The sequence below is a fragment of the Bos indicus x Bos taurus genome, chromosome 5, assembly GCF_003369695.1.
Source record: "Bos indicus x Bos taurus breed Angus x Brahman F1 hybrid chromosome 5, Bos_hybrid_MaternalHap_v2.0, whole genome shotgun sequence".
Classification (NCBI taxonomy): Eukaryota; Metazoa; Chordata; class Mammalia; order Artiodactyla; family Bovidae; genus Bos; species Bos indicus x Bos taurus.
This window is the reverse complement of record NC_040080.1, coordinates 95,771,136-95,789,984: the sequence shown is the minus strand read 5'-3', so window position 1 is coordinate 95,789,984 and position 18,849 is coordinate 95,771,136. Positions and strand designations below refer to the sequence as shown.

The following is an 18,849-nucleotide window of genomic DNA, read 5'->3' as shown; positions in this document are numbered from 1 at the left end:
ACACCTTCAGTCTGTATTCACCTGCGGAACCCACACCCCTGGCCATTACCAAGTGATTCGCTGGCCCTTTTGAGTCAATCACCACCTCATGCCCAAAAGCAAACACTGACTTCCTCTAACATCATATCTTAGTTTTAAGACTTCTATCATTACAACCTACTTTGGGGGTAAGTTGATATACAAAAGAGCAGGGATTAGCAAAATCCAGCCCATTATCCATTTCTGTATGCTTCATGAGCTAAGAATGGTTTTTACATTTTTAAACAGCTAACAGAAAAATCTAAAGAGGAGTACTCGTTTGTGACGTGTGAAAATTTTCAAATTTCATCGCCTGTGATAGTTTTTTATTGGCATGCAGCCAGCTCCATTTGTTGATATATCATCTATGGCTGCTTCTGCACTATAGCTGTGGAGATGAAGAGCTGAGATTCAAGAACATATGCCCCAGAAGCCTGAAGTACTTACTACCTGGCCCATCCCCCTCTCTCCATCACACATGTGGATCCAAGTGCTGGCAGAGGGGGACGGGGGCTGGTCAATGCTGAGAACCAGGAGTTCTGAGTGCTGTTCTAATTACCCTCAATCAAGTTATATATAAAAATCATACAGGTTCATGGAGAAGGCAATGGCAACCCACTCCAGTACTCTTGCCTGGAAAATCCATGGACGGAGGAGCCTGGTAGGCTGTAGTCCATGGGGTCGTGAAGAGTCGGACATGACTGAGCGACTTCACTTTCACTTTTCACTTTCCTGCATTGGAGAAGGAAATGGCAACCCACTCCAGTGTTCTTGCCTGGAGAATCCCAGGGACGGGGGAGCCTGGTGGGCTGCCGTCTATGGGGTCACACAGAGTCGGACACGACTGAAGCGACTTAGCAGCAGCAGCAGCATGCATGTTCATGAAAGTCTAAATACTGTCAAAACACACAATGTGGAAAGTAAGAGCCTCTCATAAGCCCAGCTCTAGGGCAGAATACTCTACACTAAGATTTCCAAGCAAACTAAAGCTAAGTTACAACTAATGCATAATCATTATTATCCTGTATCGTTTTCATATGATGGTCACCATCACGAAGATCCATTACTACTGAAACAGGAAGAGTGAAGCTGTGAATAGGAATAGGCCAAAGTCAGATGGAAGAGGTAGGATGACTGCCAACATTTCACCTGTGAACTACAAGGGGAGACAGGAGTCTGATCCCCAGAATCACACTGCATTAAACACCCAAATCCCACCAGGCCAGTCCATGGGCACATCAGACCTCCAAGGACAAAAGGAGGGGTCCCGAAGGGGGACCAGCCACCACACACTGTGCTGGCTGGGCTTTGCCAGATTACAGGTGTGCATGGCTGCCTTAGAAACAGCCTGAATCTTATCCTAGAATGCAAAGTGTGTTCTCTCCCGGCTAATAAAGTACAGTGCTATTCCTCTGCTGGGAATACCGGTAAGATTTACATTCTGCCTTTAGGAATAACACCATCTGGAGACACCTTTCCAATATATGGCTTTGTTCAATAATTCCAACTCTAGAAGACCATCTCTTCAAGTTTTTCCCAACCACCTCAGCCTTCCTTAATGGAAATATTTCTCTTTTCATTCAGTGATTTCTCCTCTAATTGAGAACCATTTTGATACTCTAGAAGGGATGTGGGATTGGGGGCAGTGACAGATCTGAATATCTGCAGGGCTTTTCTTATGCTGAGTGGCAAACATAAGTCGGGATCAGAGTTCAATTTTGGAGACAACAGGGGAAAAGCTGATGCCATTTCTCATGCCATCCCTTTAAGTGTATCTGCATAAGCATTAAAGTTTATTAAAGGTGATAAAGTATTACTTTAAAGGCTATCAATTTAGTAGCCAACTGTGGATGTTCACATGCTTCTGTTTTTGGGGTAGGGGGTGGTTGTTGAGTATTTCAGGAAACCTATGAATTCTTTGCTCAGAAAAACTCACACGTGCACACCTTCCCTACACACACACACACACAAATATTCATGGTGCCTTCAGGCTCCCAGTGCATGGCGAGGGATCCCAAGTTTATAAAACTTAACTACGGGATGGGGGGGGCGGTAAGGGGAGAGTGTACCCCGAGGGGCTGTATTAGAGACAGTCTAAAATGACAGCCTCATCACCTGTGAAGTTTGCCTCAGAGGCAGGGAGATAAAATGAATAAAATAGGCTCTTAATTTGCAGCTCAGCTGGCCTTTGGGGGGAAAAAATGCAAGGGTTTGATTTGAGAGTGACTAAATTGGTATTCGTATGCTCCGTGTGTCTGTGTGTGTAGGTGCATGTAGATGTGGGAGTTTCGTGTGTTCACGTGAGTCCACCCTTGAGGGACGAATCGTCCACTCCTCTATACTGTTCCTCAGTTTAGCAGCTGAGATGAATTCACCCAGGTGAGAGCCAGCTGGTGGGGCCCCAGGCAGCCTGCCCCGGACCGGGGGGCGGGGGGGGACCCTGTTAACCTCTTCCCACCTCCAAGTGTCTATGCTCACGGCCACCATCAAGGTGAGGACACCAGTCCCCATGGGAGCCTTTCTGGCAGCTGTGAACTGTTCCAATTCCTTCTAATCGCAGAGGACTGATCTGCTGCTTACTGCTAAACCGCCTTAAACTACATCCCGCTGTGTGGCCCAAAGGGGATTACCAGCTGTCATGGAGCTTTTATCTTTCCACCTACCCAGCAGCAGACAGGAGAGCTCAAAATGTGACAGAAGTAAGAACTAGGAGTAAAGAAATTCCCAGAGGGGCAAGTCTGTGTCTCTCAGAGGCGCTGAAAGCATCCTACACAAAAGTAAAACATGAATCTTGGGTTTCCTGAATTCTCCTCTGTCTTTTCTTGGCTAAAAGCATGAGACTGATAAGTCAGTGTCTGCCAACTGCGAGCTCTGGCCAGCAAAGAAAATCAGATGGGGGAAAGGCAGGCGCCTGAGCACGGGCTTGCTAGCAGGCAAACACACACAGGCCAGACGTGGGGAGAAAGGAAAGAAAAGGCCACCGCCCTTCCTGAACTTTCAAGGACAGCCCTACAATTGTTTCAAAGGGTGGTCCAGACAACACAGGAACTCCTAAGAGTTCAGCTGAGGGAAGAGCACGTGTGCGCACCACAGGATCATCAGACTGGCTCTGTTTCCATGTCCATGATCACACACAGGTTCTGCTTCCTATGGCAGCAAAGGCTGCGCTGCCTTCAGAACTCTGGGCTGTCTTGCCAGGTCTGGCGTCTATTCCAGGAACCCTTGGGACCAAGAGACTGATCAACAGAGGAAGGGGGAAAAAAAAGAGTGTTTTATTGTGCAAAAGCCCAAGTAACTTTTTTAAAATGTGCGTTGTTTAAAATCTTCCAGTGGATTTCCACTTCCCTGAGGATAATTTCTCAGTTCCCTATGTTGGCCTTTATGTAAGACCATATACGTAGATGCTCCAAACAGGGACACCTTGGAGAATGAAAGACACTGCTATTCCTAACAATGCTGGGACAACTGTCATAAACCAGGACTGTCTACCAAGACACCAGACTCTGGGCATCCTCTGGCTCAGCCCAGGGACCCCCCTTCCCTCCCACCGCCCACAGGCTTTCTCCCACCTCCTCGCCCTGTTCCACGTGTCTGCAGGTTTCTCACCCACCCCACTCTTGCTCAGCCCTCTCAGGTCTCAGTCTGGAAGGAACATGGACAGGGAGGTCTCCTCTGACCCCTGAGACAAGGTTGGTTCCCTCTCACAGGCTCCCAGGGCACCCAGAACACTGCTCATCACTTCTGCTATCTTCATTTACTGGCTGTGGTTGCCTTCTGCAGCCGCCTCGCTGTTTGGCCTCCAGGTTGGGGCAACTCAGATCCTTGCAGTAGGCCTGATGCAAGGAGGTGTTGGGTTCTTCCGGTCTCACCCACGGCACCTGTTTCAGATGCTTCCCTTAACCACCGTCCCCATACCACGTGAGCTAAAGGCTGTTCCAAGGGCTCTCAGGGCCTTAGGCTGCCTCTGACACACGCTGCTGACATGGACCCACTCAGCACTCTGAGCCCTCCAGAGCAGAGACTGTGATCCAGTCACGCAGGCACAGTGTGCTCCTTGGGGAAGAGGCTGGAAAACGATGAGAGAGCCACGATCCCTGGTCAGAAACCTTGGGCCCAGATGCACTTTGGGCTTCAGAATTTTTCATTTGAAAATGATAGCTTGATGTAATAGTGCCAGTGGAGCTGGGGCAGCACCCAGTAATCTGCCACCACTGATATTTCTGCAGCAAAACGTGTGAATATTCACACTGAGCGGCTAAATAAAGCCTCAAAATAACCTCACCCTGACTCCCTTCGGGTCAGGCTTTGCAAGCCACTGAGTTCAGAGCAAGTCAGAATTTTCTGCCCCGGTTATGAAGGAATTTTGGTTGTCAAGAGCTTTTGGGTAAGGAAACATTCAAAGAAATAATAGCTGAGAACTTTCCTGAATTGCTGAAAGTCATTACCTACCTGGTCACAGCAGGTTCTTGAATTTTTGTCTATAAGTATTGAATAAAACTTTTTAAACCACCCCCCCCCGAAAAGTTTTTGGGTATTTTAATCATGGGAAAGGGGCTGTGGACTCGTGACAGCTGACATTTTATTAATACTCATCTTGGTGCTGTTCCAAGTTTCTATACAGTTGTATATAACACAACATATTCTACATATATCTATGAACATGTTATAAATAATATATAGGCTGCATCTATAAAATGTCATTTTGTGCTCAAAACAATCCTATAAAGTAAGTGTTCCTAAAAAAAATAAATAAATCAATCAACTAAGTGTTCTTGCTTTATTGTTCAGATAAGGAAACTGAGGCACAGAGAAGCCACAGGACACACCCAGGGTCAGCAGCAGACTCCAACACCGACACACGCGCCCCAGCTAGTGCTCAGCCACGGCTGAGTAAACGAATCAACAAAGCTCGGGTGTGCATGCAGCAAGGTGCAAGGGAAGCAGCTGAACAGCAAATCTGCCGAGGTGGCCGGGTCAGTTCCCTGGGGCTGTCTGTCTCAAACCTCTTTGATAGGCATTGCTTCTACACAAAGATTCTATCCCATCTTAAATGTTTACAAGCGGCCCGGCCTCCTGGACACAGAGCCTGCCTGGTGCAGGGGTTGGCTCCTGACTCAAATTAGGACCATTAACGACAGTTCCCTGCAACTTGGGAGCTGGCATTACAAAGACATTCTCTTGGACAATGAGACGCACGCATGTTTCAAAGGGATATAGGAAACAACCAGAGACAGCCGAGACATCCAAACCCAGCCTGACATATTCTACTCTGCAGACTATGATTTCTTTTTAAATAAAACACTGGCTGGCACACGGGACCTAGTAGGCCAGTGGGGGCTGCCTCTTTCTGCTGATATGTAACTGATTATTGTCGAGTCATTTGGCAATGATATTCTTCCACCAAGGCTTACCGCGCACTACTACGGGCCAGGCACTCTGCTTAGCAGATAATGTGGTGCGCGCTCTCCCAGGTCATGAGACTATAGTGGAACATCAACAACAAGGTGAGTGTCATGATCCCGGGAATAAATGGGCAGCAGAGAGAATTATCAGCAATGGGTTTAAATCAATTTGTAATTGGACCTGAAGTGGAACAAAAATTAATTATAGTATTTATGAGCTGTTCAAGTTTAATCCAACAAATTTAGATTACAAAACTAAACGCTTGTGAAGGATTACTGATGCAAGCAGTAGAGTTTCGTGCACTGAGTCATTCTAACGCTCCCGTGTCGAGCACAGACCATCTAGACTGACTGTTATCATTAACAGAAGATTAACATGATTTGCATATATATTGTGAACGTCTAATTAAATAGTTCAATAGTGGAAAAACTAATACAATTTGAGAGTATGGTTTCCAGAAAACATTTAGTTCAGCCAATATCTTTTGTCCATTTAAAGCCAGGTTTATCGCCAATGTAAAACTGCATTCTGCAGAAAGCACTTTGCGAAAGTATTCGGACACCTGCATTTCAAGAGATAAAAGAACAACACTAAAGTGCCTGCAGCTAGAGTAAATATGATTGTGTAGCTCTGGCAACAGAAACATATTTGATGGAACATATGACAGACCCTGTTAGCTGTGATTGCACTTATTCTTTTCTTTCTTGTGAACATGACCCCCATTTTGGTCACTACTCTAACATGCCCTGCTAAATATACTATTTTCCGGCCTCCCTTGAAGTCACAGATGGCCATAGGTCATGGTTCTGGTGAATAAAGTCCAAGTCTGTGTCTGGCTCCTAATAAAAGGAAATAGTTGGCAAAAGGAACCCTTCTCCTACTCATCTCCTAACCTGGATGTAGACGTGATGCCGGAGCTGCAGCCACCATACTGTCACCATAAGGATGAAAGTAAACATGCCAAGTAGCCCTGATGAGGAATTCAACCAGACTACCTCTAGACTTTATATTATGTGATTAAAAAAAACACACTCTTACTTGTTTTAACCACTGTTCTTTGATATTTCTGTTCTTTGCAACTGAACATTACTAACAGAATAGCCCAAGACAGGAAGTTGTACTGAGAAGTTTGAACCTTGGGTAACCAAGACCGAGAATTCTCTATAATCAGTGACTCAGTGCAGACAGAAGGAAGTAGCCAGTCTGGTACAGAGCAGCATAAAATACTGTTCATCATGGAACCATCAAGTCAGGATGGTGGCAGAGGCTGTTGGCTGTTTACTCGACATGTGTCTCTGTCTTCTTTCTCACCAACATATTCTTTTCCAGCCCCAGAGCAAGTCCCATTTGAGTCACCTGGGCAAAACCTAATAAAAGACAGGAAAGTTGGTTTGGGGCTGTGCTCTGCAACTGTGTACACAGTTAAGCTTCCAGCTTTCACTTTACATACGAGAGATTTCAATATGAGGTGCAGAAATGTGGTTTACTTCAGGGCAAGTGCAATTTACTGTTAGAACCTTCAGGCCATTTTCTCTGTTTTTTGGTAGAAGTAGGTTTCTAGGAGCCTGGTATATTTGATATAAGATTATTACTACTCCTGGACTCAACGGTAGCTGTATAAATACACATGGAAGAGGTAGCTGCACTTCCCTTGAACCTAATGACCTCACCTTTCCCCCTTTTAAATCGAGAAGCAGTCTGTGCTCTTTTACTCACTCTTGTGTTAATGCTTCATTTGTAAATAATAAAACATTATCTATTTATTTATTCTAAAAAAGGAAGGCATGGGGGGAGTCCCAGAGAACAAGGCATATTCAGAAATTCTAAGGCTGGAGAGCACCAGGAGCTAAGGTTTCATATATGGGCAGGCAGGTGTGGGAGAGTTCTGTGTCTCACACATTAAAGACTGACTTTCATTCCAGTGGCAACAAGGAGCCACTGAAGGATTTTAAACAAGGAACTGACATACTCAGATGTCTTCTTTAGAAAGATCACATGGGCTGCACTACAGGGAACAAATTGCAGGTGGCACAAGAGGCCACTTACAAATTAGTAACAAATGATGCAGGCCTGATTACGGCTATGGCAACCGACAGCTCTGAGACGCATGAAGGGAATGGGCTTGACATCAGCTTGGGTTCATTGGTACCGGACAGGAAAGCATCACAGCGGCTCCCAGATTTGACAGGGGATAGTTGATACCATTCAGAGCCATAGAAAATGCAGGGCGGCAGGTGAATGGTAGATGGCACCCGCACTTCTGTGCATGTGGTGGGGCATCTCCTGGAGATATACCACCAGACGGCAGAAACACACGGGTCAAGCCCTCAGATCTGAACAGTAACTAACTGTGCATGCAAACAAAGAGCCATCAAACTGTAGATGAACTGAATCGTGTAAAGACAACGAGTAAAATAGGAAGATGTATCAGTGAAATCACAGGAAAAAAACAACACTAACAGCAGGGATCTACAAATAAGAGAAGGAAGAGATGGCCAGCAGCCTAGGAAGGGAACCACAGAGGAGGCGGGGCAGGGAGCAGGGGAGCAAGGCGGGGCGCCCAGGGAGGAGCTGGAAGGCCTGAGTGGCCTGCAGGGCCCACCACTGCCGAGAGTGACGCCAGCAAGGCTGCTCCTCCCCAGTACACACGGGCTTTGACCCACGGCCAGTGTGTGTGCGATCCTGCTCCCCCGCCACAGCTACCCGGTCAAGAGGCGATCGTTGCCCCAAGCAGTGTAGAAGCCTGGAGTGCCATCGCCCCGCCGCGGGGACTGTGAAGCCGGCTGAGCGGGGAGGAGAGCAGGAACACAGAGTCCCGGTCCGTGTTCTGATAAATGACTGTTGTGCTAAGGTGAATTCCAGCTGGTTTTTCTTACTTGGAATAATCCCAGTCTATATCCAGTGAGAGACGCAGAAATACAAATGGCTGTATCGCCTGACAGAGTGAACTACATGCTTGATGGAGACGGAAGAGGCCGCCGTGCAAGTTCCAGAGCAGGGGAGATGAACTGGAGCTGGGTTTAGGGAATGCTTCCAGAAGGGAGGTGGCATCTGGGCTGGCACTTGAAACATTAGGAGGCTTTTCAGGGGGAAAGAAGGGAAAGAGTGCGCTCTAGCTGAAGGAGGAGCACCAGCAAATGCAGAGAAGCAGGAAATAAATGGAGCGTTAAGGCAAATGCAGGGGATGGCCATGCCCCCGCCAGTCTCCTGGTCTGATTAACTCTGGCGCTGGCACACCCTTCAGGAGCCTGCAAAGCCTTCCTGTCCTCCCTCAGCAGCCTGCCCAGCCCATCTCAGCCCTTCCCACGCTGTCTCGGAAGTCAGCTTGTGTGCGTCTGCGTCCCTCTCCAGGCTGGAGGCACGCATCCTTTTACTTCCGTCCGTCCGGGGCCTGGCACAGAGCCTGGCACGAGTGGGGATTGAGGGCAGACCTGAGCATCTCCAGTAACCTCTGCTCAACCAGTGCACTTGGAGGAGGTGGGCAGCATGAAAGTCTGAGAAGGGACCCTGGGGTCTGGTAGCAGGGAGGCTGCTCGTCAAGACTGGCTTGGATGAATGTGGGTGTAGGAACATTAAAACAACTTAAGTTTCCTTTTTTTTTTTTAGTGTGGTAAAATGTATAGAATATAAAATTAGCCATTTGAGTGTCCAGTTCAGTGGCATGGAGTGCATTTATATCGCTGTGCAAACGTCACCACTATCAATTCCCAGAACTTTTCATCTTCCCAGACTGAACCTCTGTACCCATTAAACACTTAAGTCCCATCCCAGCTCCTCTCACCCACCTGTAACCACCACACCACCTCCTGTCTCCATCTATTCTATTCCTCTAGGTACCTCAGTAAATAGCATTTGACCTTTTCAAAACAATTTAGGTTTAATCGTGCTTTAAACTGCAAACATTTACCAAGTGTTACCACTTCCTCCTCCTGAGGCAGGCAGGGTAGGACTATAGGTCTGGCTTTGGAGGCTGATGAAGCTGGGGCTCAGGAAAGTTAAATGATTCACCCAAGCCTCAGCTTTAAGGGGTCATAAGTGGCCCATGTTCCCCAAACTGCCAGGCTCAGCTAACCCTCTCACACACTCCATGGAGGCCCCTTCAAAATCTGGACTGCTGGGGGGCCATTACCTCAACGCACACCCCACATATCAGCTGGTCTCCCTTGCCTTGGCCCAAAGGTGGGTGGTTTGGGCACTTCACTAAAGATTAGCAATCAGAACAGGAAATGGCCAATTTAGTAGGGCAGGGACAACAAGGATTTAACCTTAGGCCAGGGTGTGTCTTTCCAAGGTCGGATGCTCCCTGCTTAGGAGGGAGACTCGCTCAGAGAGGTCAAAGCTATTGCCAGCATGAATTATTCATCTGTACACTTGTTTGGAGTCCACCTGAATAGGCAACACAGTACAGTCATAGCAGAAATGTGCTAAATGATTAACCCTCCTCCTGCCAGAGTCCCTGGCTGCTGGGCTGGTTGTCTTTCTACTGAACATCTGGAGAAAGGTCCTGCTTTCCATATTCAGGTCAAAAGGTTCGCTTGATTTTGTTTTCTGCAGTCATTAGTCAACACTAATGAACTATTCGGTGGTGGTTTGGTTGATAAGTCGTGTCTGGCTGTTTGCAAACCCATGGACTGTAGCCTGCCAGGCTCCTCTGTCCATAGGATTCTCCAGGCAAGAATACTGGAGTGGTTGCCATTTCCTTCTCCAGGGGATCTTCCAGACACAGAAGTTGAACCTGGGTCTCCTGCCTTGCAGGCAGATTCTTTACCAACTAAGCTATAAGGGAAGATCCTAATGACTATTTGCAGACTGCCAAAGGACTCATTGGAAAAGACCTGATGCTGGGAAAGATTGAAGGCAGGAGGAGAAGGGGACAACAGAGGATGAGATGGTTGGATGGTATCAGTGACTCGATGGACTTGAGTTTGAGTGAACTCCGGGAGATGGTGATGGACAGGGAAGCCCGGCGTGCTACAGTCCATAGGGTCACAAAGAGTCGGACACAACTGAGTGACTGAATTGAACTGAACTCAAAGGATGCAGGGTTTCTTTAAATTAGTTTGTTTGCTGGAATTAGAAATGGTTCAAACTGTGCATTCATTATCTTCTAAATCAATGTAGAAAGCTCTTAGTGAGCCTAAAGATAATGAGGCTCATTCATTCCATTCTCATCGATACCAACTAAAATAATCTATCGGGTGTTTGTGTGTGCATACATAGGATCTAACATTAAAATCTGAAGACAATCCTTTAAAGATGCTCGTACTTTTTATTTGCCTGTAAATTTACCTGAAGGATAAAATCAAAAGCTAATTAGTTTGATCCCATGTGGCTCCGTTGTGCTTAAGCCTTAAGGAAGATTATGTCTTAGAATTTAAGAATTTCCCTTTGGGCTGGTTGAAAGATGGAAATCCTGTCTCACCTTAAGACTCTGTAAGTGAACCAGAGTGGCTGGGAGACAGATATGGAGGAGGAACCAAGGAGACTGAAGAAGGAGCTGAAGCAGGAAGACCTAGATTCACAAGCTGCCTCCCACTTATGACACAGTGCTCTGCTGCTGCTGCTGCTAAGTCGCATCAGTCTGTCCGACTCTGTGCGACCCCATAGATGGCAGCCCACCAGGCTCCCCCATCCCTGGGATTCTCCAGGCAAGAACACTGGGGTGGGTTGCCATTTCGTTCTCCAGTGCATGAAAGTGAAAAGTGAAAGTGAAGTCGCTCAGTCGTGTCCGACTCTTCGCAACCCCACGGACTGCAGCCCACCAGGCTCCTGCACCCATGGGATTTTCCAGGCAAGAGTACTGGAGTGGGGTGCCATTGCCTTCTCTGACAGTGCTCTAGGGAAAGCCTATTTATCTGAGCCTCAGTTTCCTCATCTGTGAAAAGGGATCATACCTTCATCTACCAAGGAGGGATTCAGTGCAGAGATTAAATAAAATGAGAACTAATAGCAGCAACAATTCACTGAGTGCATACAATGAGTCAGGCACTGTTCTGTGGAAATTACTGCAATGCACTTTACAAATACCAACTGTAATAACAACTTTATTGTTGGCCTTTACTGGCAATTCACAGTGTTTCAATAAGTTTAGAGGATATGGACAGGTTTCTTCCACTTTATTCTTAAAATCCCATACTGTTTGAGTACCAAAGGTCTTACCTCCCAAATGCCACTTTTGAGTCCATAAGGATCTTCTTCCCGCCCGTCCTCTCTTCAAGGGATGAGGGGAGAAACTGAACCAGAAGGAAGAGGACAGGGAGCTAATATATATTAATTGAGGCACCAAACTTCCATAGCCAGAAACTTAGCCAAATGTTGGGTGTACAAGGATAATAAATAGGAGTAATGTTAAAATGTATCATTATGCTTTTTTCCACCTTTTGTATTTGAGGGCTGATGGACTGGCAGCGGCAGGGATTCGGAGGCTAGTGGTGACCAGCGCTACAGCCACTACAGCCACTGCTGGTTGCTCCCAACAAGCCACCCTGAGAAGTCAGGTGGCACCCGAGGCATTTCAGCCACTGCCCTCCAGGGAACAGTCAGGGCACAAACAGGGCTGGGCACAAACAGGGACTCAAAGACTCAGCATGTGGGCCGCTCATTCCGGCCACCGGCCACTACCAGCCACACAAACCACGCTTCCTGCTCTTCTCAGGGGCCTTTTTAAGGAGGAGCTGGAGTGCGGACAGGGCTCTGAATGACAGAGACCTCCAGACAAAACCAAATTACCTAGACAGCCGATTTGAGTCGTTGGAGGAGACGAAGCTATTGGATTAGAATAAGATTTGGTTTTCCTCCGCTACCCAAGGAGTTCAAATGAAGCCTGAGTTCACTCTAGAAAAATAAGTTACACTTTCTTTGCAAATACAAGTGGTAAGAGTAAATCCAATATTAATATCCTGCAGCCCTCAGCCATGGTCTGGGAAAGGTTGTAATTATTTCCTCTGCCTGGGAAGCTTTCCCTCACCTTTTTGCACTCCTCTTCCTAGTTAATAGCTTTTTCAGATGCTTGCTTGGAACAACTTCCTGATGGAAACTTCCCTGGAACAACCCCCCCACCCCCAATCCACATCCCCAAAGCCAGGTCAGTGCTCCCCCCTCCCCCACGGCCATGCTCCCAAGCCTGGCCTCATCAAGGCAGGGACCTCTGTGTTGTAAGTGCTTGTTTGTTTGTTTTTTTTTGCCTCTGCAGCCTGTGTAAACTTTTCAAGTCAAGGACTGTGTCTTGTTCACCACTACATTCCTGGTGCCTAACACAGCATCTGACAATACATATATGTTCAATACTGATTGACAAGTGACTCACTGATGACCATGCAAGGAATACATACTCCTTAGGTGTCAACAATTTGAATGTGGAAAGACAGCTGTCTGCCAGGGAACGCCAAGCTCAATACAGAAGGGAGAAGAAGAACCTGGGACGTGGCTGGTTAGAAAAGACCTGCTCGTTTTGAAAAGGGTTCAGAACTAAAATTATGTTTTTGTTTTGTTTTATTTTTAGTGTAACGCCACATACATGCCACACCCAGCACCCGGCCAAGCTCCGGCCCTAACTGGATATGGGACTTGGCCCCAGCTCCTCATCACTTACTCAAGTTTCACTTTCATGTAATCCCATCATCAGAGCTTCAGGGTTCTTAAGGGATGACAGAGACTTGAAGAGTCTTCTTTTAATTCTGTATTATACTGAAAATATAAAACAATAAAACGAATCATGCAGGAGTGGAATTTTGGAGTATTTCTTTCTGGTTTTCTACAATGCACATGATTATCCTTTTTGTGTTATATATTCTAACGAGGTCCATGCCCATGGACAGCTGCCACCTCTGGGCACCTCTGCTTCCCCTGCTTCTTCAGCTCCCATTCACTCTAGGGTCCAGTGAGGGCCGTGGCATCTGCGCTGGCTGTCCCCAGGGGCATCAGAGTGTGTACTGTCACTAGGGCTTTTCACATTTGTTTCCAGTATTTGGTGACCAGTCTTTTAAGTGCTACTTAAACTTGTTTTTTTTTTTTTTTCTTTTTTTGAAAAACAAACAAGGGACTTTCCCTGATGGTCCAGTGGTTAAGAATCTGCCTTCCAATGCAGAGCATGGGGGTTCAATCCCTGGTCGGGGAGCAAAGATCCCACGTCATAGGGCACCTAAGCCTGCACAATGCAACTACTGAAGCTCGTAAGCTCTAGAGTCCGTGCTCCACAACAAGAAGAGCCTGCGCACCACAGCTAGAGAGAAGCCCTGCAAGCTGCACCTAGAGAAAGCCTGCATGCCACGACAAAGACCCAGTGCAGCTAAACAAGCAAACAAAGCATAAGCAAGGTGAAGGGAACAGTATAAAGAACCCATATGCCCCTCACCCTTATTTCATATTCTCCCCCACACTGTACGTGTATTGGGAGCACTTTAAAGCAGACACCATGTACCAAATCTTCAACACCATTTTTAACTGTCCCTGTGCCCTGAAGCTGCCTTTGGAAGGCTCAGAACCTCAGAAATGCACAGAATGTATAAAGAGTACCAGTAGGTAAAGGCTGCTTATGGATGTACACGCTCACAGCATCACGCTGATTTTTTTCTCCCTGACCTGCACGAGAGGGAAACCTTCCAAGTAACTGCTTAAAAGCAAACTCAGCAAATGCCTTTGATCCCTGTGAAAACCTTAGAAGGAACCAGGCAATTTTCCAAAAGCACCAGACTTCACACAGTAACACGCCAGGTCAAATGGACATTTCTGCCTGATACCCAGTTATTTCAATTGTCACCTCTCCAGTTACTTAGTCTCCCTGCTTCATTCTGCCTGGATAGTGGAAAGGGCCACCTGGTTCACTGACTGCCGCTGCCTTTTCTTTTTCCTCACATAAAGAAGAGGGGACTAGTAATTACAGGTGTCATGAGAGCAAGTGATCTTGTCTAGACACAGAGAAAGGGGGCTCAGGGGCCTGGGGGCTGAGCTGTCTGAATACTGACCCACCCAGGGACAGACACACAGACATAACTGGGACTTGCTCAAGCACACAAAAGCACAAAATGAACAAATGAATCAATCAGTCAAAGCTAAAGAGGCTAGAGGCCCAGTGGAATGAATGCTGGAGCCTGGATCCCCCAGGCCAAGTACTGGGAGCTGCTGCTGCTAAGTCACTTCAGTCGTGTCCGACTCTGTGCGACCCCATAGATGGCAGCCCACCAGGCTGCCCCATCCCTGGGATTCTCCAGGCAAGAACACTGGAGTGGGTTGCCATTTCCTTCTCCACAAACAACTAAAATAAAACCTAAGAGATAACACAGTGAGTTTCAAACATACACCATCGCAGGACTTCCCTGATGGTCCAGGACTTCCCTGATGGTCTGGTCCCTGATTGGGGAACTGGGATCCCACACGCTGCGTGGCATGGCCAAAAATAAACCCCAAAATATCAACTCAACAAAAGAGTTACTCTCTTTCTTCAACTTAACTTCTAAGTCTTGGTCCTTGGAAGAGTCACTTCTACACAACTAAAATCACGGCATACGGGTACTTTTATACGTGCTCCTCCTCACCTAATATACCAAACACACCCCCACGTTGCCTGTCTTCCTCAGAATTGTTTTACATAGCTGCACGGTCTGTAGGTATGCCTATAAGCCCAAATGTAATTCTCTGCTCTATTCCTTCCCTCTTTCTTCAGTCACTCATCTTTTGGAAGTGAAGTGAAAATCGCTCTGTTGTGTCCGACTCTTTGCGACCCCATGGACTATACAGTCCATGGAATTCTCCAGGCCAGAACACTGGAGTGGGTAGCTATTTCCTTCTCCAGGGGATTTTCCCAACCCAGGGATCGAATCCACGTCTCCCGTATTGCAGGCAGATTCTTCACCAGCTGAGTCACAAGGCAGGGGGTGCAAAAACTGCTCTTTCGCCTCGTCTCCATCCCCTTCTGCCACAAAGCACCCATCCCCAGAGGCACCCCTGCTTCCAGGAACTAGCTTGTGCTTCTGCCTCTGTAGGCAACACTCTGCAGCCACTCATCACCTGGCCTATTCCTACCTCTGTGTAAGGGCTCAGATTAAAAGTCACTTATTCCAGGAGGCTTCCCTGACCCTCCTGATGACCTTAACTTTCTGGACTTCAAAGGTCAAGGTACTCATCACACTGTATATTGTAACCATTTGTCTAATAGTCTGTTTGATCACTAGAACCGAGCAGAAGTCATTTTTCTAAGCCCGATTAGCCAAGTGGTCTGGTCTCCCTTCAGCCTCAGTTTCCTCATCTGTGGGAGGGGATAATTATGCAGTCTCTCACATCATTCACAAGGATGTGAAAATCACATGAGGCAGTATTGCAAAGATTCTTGGTACAGCATGAAGGGCTATAAGAATGTTGATAATCATTACTGATTATACATCTGTACTTAATCCCAAGAGATAAAAAGCAGCCACATAATTTTAACTTTTTGAGGATCACAGATGAATAGTGATCGCCAACATTTACTGAAGGGCTCCCCTGGTGGCTCAGCGGTAAAGAATCCACCTGCCAATGTAGGAGACTTAGATTCAATCCCTGGGTTGGGAAGATCCCCTGAAGAGGAAATGACAACCCATTCTTGCCTGGGAAATCCCACGCACAGAGTCTGATGGGCTACAGTCCATGAGTTGCAAAAGAGTTGGACATGACTCAGAGACTAACCACCACCACCACCACTTACTGACTGCTATGGGCACTGTACCAGGCGGTGTATATACATTTTGTCATTGTCTCCTCATGCAAATGAATGGGGTAAGACCTCTTATTGTTCTCATTTCTCAGAGGCTCAGAAGACTAAATCATTTTCCGGAGGACACACTGTTTTAGAATAGGATGCTAAGAACCCATGTAAGCCTCTCTTCAACAAGTGCCCACATTCGTGTCCATAGAAAACAGTGCCCACAATGTCCATAAGTTCATGGGTTCCCTAAAGCCCACGTTCTGTGGGCTGAGCCCTTGTTCAAGGCAGAGAAATGAATTCTGCAGAAAAGTTCAAAGATTTACACACCTCGCAGTTCTGGGTGGTTATGAGAATAAAACCTGTGTCAGCAAGAATTCGAGAGCCTGGGAACAGGTTATAAATCCTGAGGTCTCACCAGACATTGTTGCCTTGGCAATTTAAGTCATCGGATGACTGAAGACTCTTGGCCCAAGAGCCACCTGGCATGAACACTGCACTCTGATAAATCAGGTGCCGGGAGAAGCTGATGGTACCAGCTGTCAAACTCCAGCCACTAGCAGCAACAGACACTTCAGGGTATAAATAGTTTCTGAAGACACTCATGGCTTGATGGAGCCCACAAACTGGAAAAGCATTTGCTAAACAGAATGTAAGCGGCCACAAGGAACCAGAGCGGGAGCAGAAACAAGAGTGTGTCGAACCATCTGGCTTTGGCCTCTCCTAATCTCAGAAAAGCTTTAGAAACTGCGAGGCATCACCATGGGTGTAAGAAGTGCGTGTGGCTCACACCGAGAAGGGTGAGAGACAGCAGCCTGGCCACCAGGCATGGTGAAACCCATCCCTCTGCAGAAAAATCCCTGGGCCTGTGCCACAAGCCAAAATAAGCAATTAAAACATGAAAGCAATCTCGTGGGCCAGGCTGCATTTTTCAGCATGGCACCGCATGGGCAAAGCCTCAGAGACCACTTGGGAATGGACTGAGATGAGCCAAACTGGTTGCCATGGTGAAGGCTCCCCGAACCAAGGAGCAAAGGCTTACAGAGTATGTGGCTTCAAGAAAAGCAGCCTGCTGAGTAGTGTGAGGTGTGATGGTCCTCACAAAGACAAGGGTGGAGACCGGCTGTTCAGGTTCCCTTGGAGACAGAAAGGGAATGTGGCTGAGGAGCTGGTTGAAGTGGGGTCAGGGGGAGCAGCCTGAGGGAATTCCCCACCCCCGAGACCTGTCACGTGTGGGCACACACACAAAGAAAGGAAACAGACACACACACAAGAAAGGTGCCAAGCAGCCCCCTAAATGTCAGAAAGGCAGAAGCCTTCTTGAAACAAGGTTTGCTTTGCTTTTAACAAAGGGCCTGGGGTTCTCGTGGCGAGAATACTGGAGTGGCTTGCTGTTCCCTCCTCCAGTACACAGAGAGGGACAGGGAAGCCTGGTGTGCTGCAGCCCATGGGGTCACAAAGAGTCGGACACAACAAGCGACTGAAGAACTGAACAACAACGCCCTCTATCAGACATTAGGTTGGCGCCCCGTAAGTTCAACTTCTATCAGAGCAAATAGGGAGGAAATTATAGGCCCACACATTTTTACCTTTAATTCTGAGACCCAGAAAGTTCCGAGATATGAAAGCTTTTTTCTAAGTGTGTGTAAATCAATCACTTGGTAACAAAAATCTGACGCCAAGTGACAACGTATTTATAGTCTTCCCTTCTAGCTGTAAGTCATACCACAGATATATCAACATGTCTGATCACAGAGTGCAACCCCAGCCCCACTGGGGGTCTGATGCAATATAAGATGTAATAAGCCAAGAATTTCCTTTAAAATTTCAGATAACTGATTCTGGACATATATTTCCTTTTCTACACATCGGTAAAAATCAAAGAAATGCTGGACCATTTGGGATGGGATGGATACAATCAAAAAGACAGCTGCAAGATCTCATTTAGACTCTTTGAAGGAACGTGGCTTTGAGGCAATTTGCATGTCCTCATAAGGTCCATGGACAAGCCTATCCTTATGTTCCAGCCCTAGTTTAGAGTTTACCTCTGATGATTAACTCTGTGAAACTCTACCTCTGCACCCAGATAAATCCAAAGCAACACCAGGCTTTTCATGCACACAGCAAAGTTGGGAAGATTTTCTACCACGATGGTAAGGATGGGTAACAAGTCAGCCACTACCTACTCCTCTCCCAAAAGTGTGTGAGCTGAGGACTTGATTCCTTTCATCTCCAAGGGTCCATGATTTTAGAAGAGGAGTATAAAAAAAGCAAAGTTAAAGATGAGGTATTTTCTCAAGGATTCAAAGAGCATTTTCAATGAACAAAAAGACCCCAAGCTTTTCTATCAAAATGATCTGCTTTTCCTGTTTCACAGCAGAAAGATCATTTTGGGCACCTGGAGACAAGGAAAGAGGATCCAAAAAAAAAAGGAGTAAAGATGGTTTATTAACAAAAAGACTTGGATTCAAAATCACACACCGCCACTTAAGAGCTGTGTAATCTTGGAAAGTTTACATCCCCGAGGCTGAATATCATCTGGAACCTAGAGGAAACAATACTTTCCTCGTAGGGTTTTTATGAGGATGAAATGACATGGAAAACATTCAATATATGGTAGCTATTATTGTGGTTGCAATTAGATTCTGGAACTTGAACAAGGCCTGGCCTCACTTCTTATTTCACCAGATTGCCTGGTTCAGCAGAGTGTAGGGAATACTGACTTCACAAGCACAGAGCCAGTGGCTAATAAA

General features: G+C 46.7%; 1 protein-coding gene across 6 annotated transcripts in view; it reads right to left on the bottom strand.

The window, feature by feature from the left end:
• The window catches only part of TMCC3 (transmembrane and coiled-coil domain family 3), a 288,502-nt gene that overhangs the window by 159,828 nt on the left and 109,825 nt on the right, over positions 1–18,849 (bottom strand). The window contains exon 1 of one of the 6 annotated variants that reach the window (XM_027543144.1): positions 13,013–13,107. The exons of the other annotated variants lie outside the window; for them this stretch is intronic. The gene's annotated coding sequence lies outside the window, so the exon portion shown is untranslated. Of the gene's footprint in view, positions 1–13,012; positions 13,108–18,849 lie in introns of those variants that run through there. 6 annotated transcript variants of the gene reach the window in all.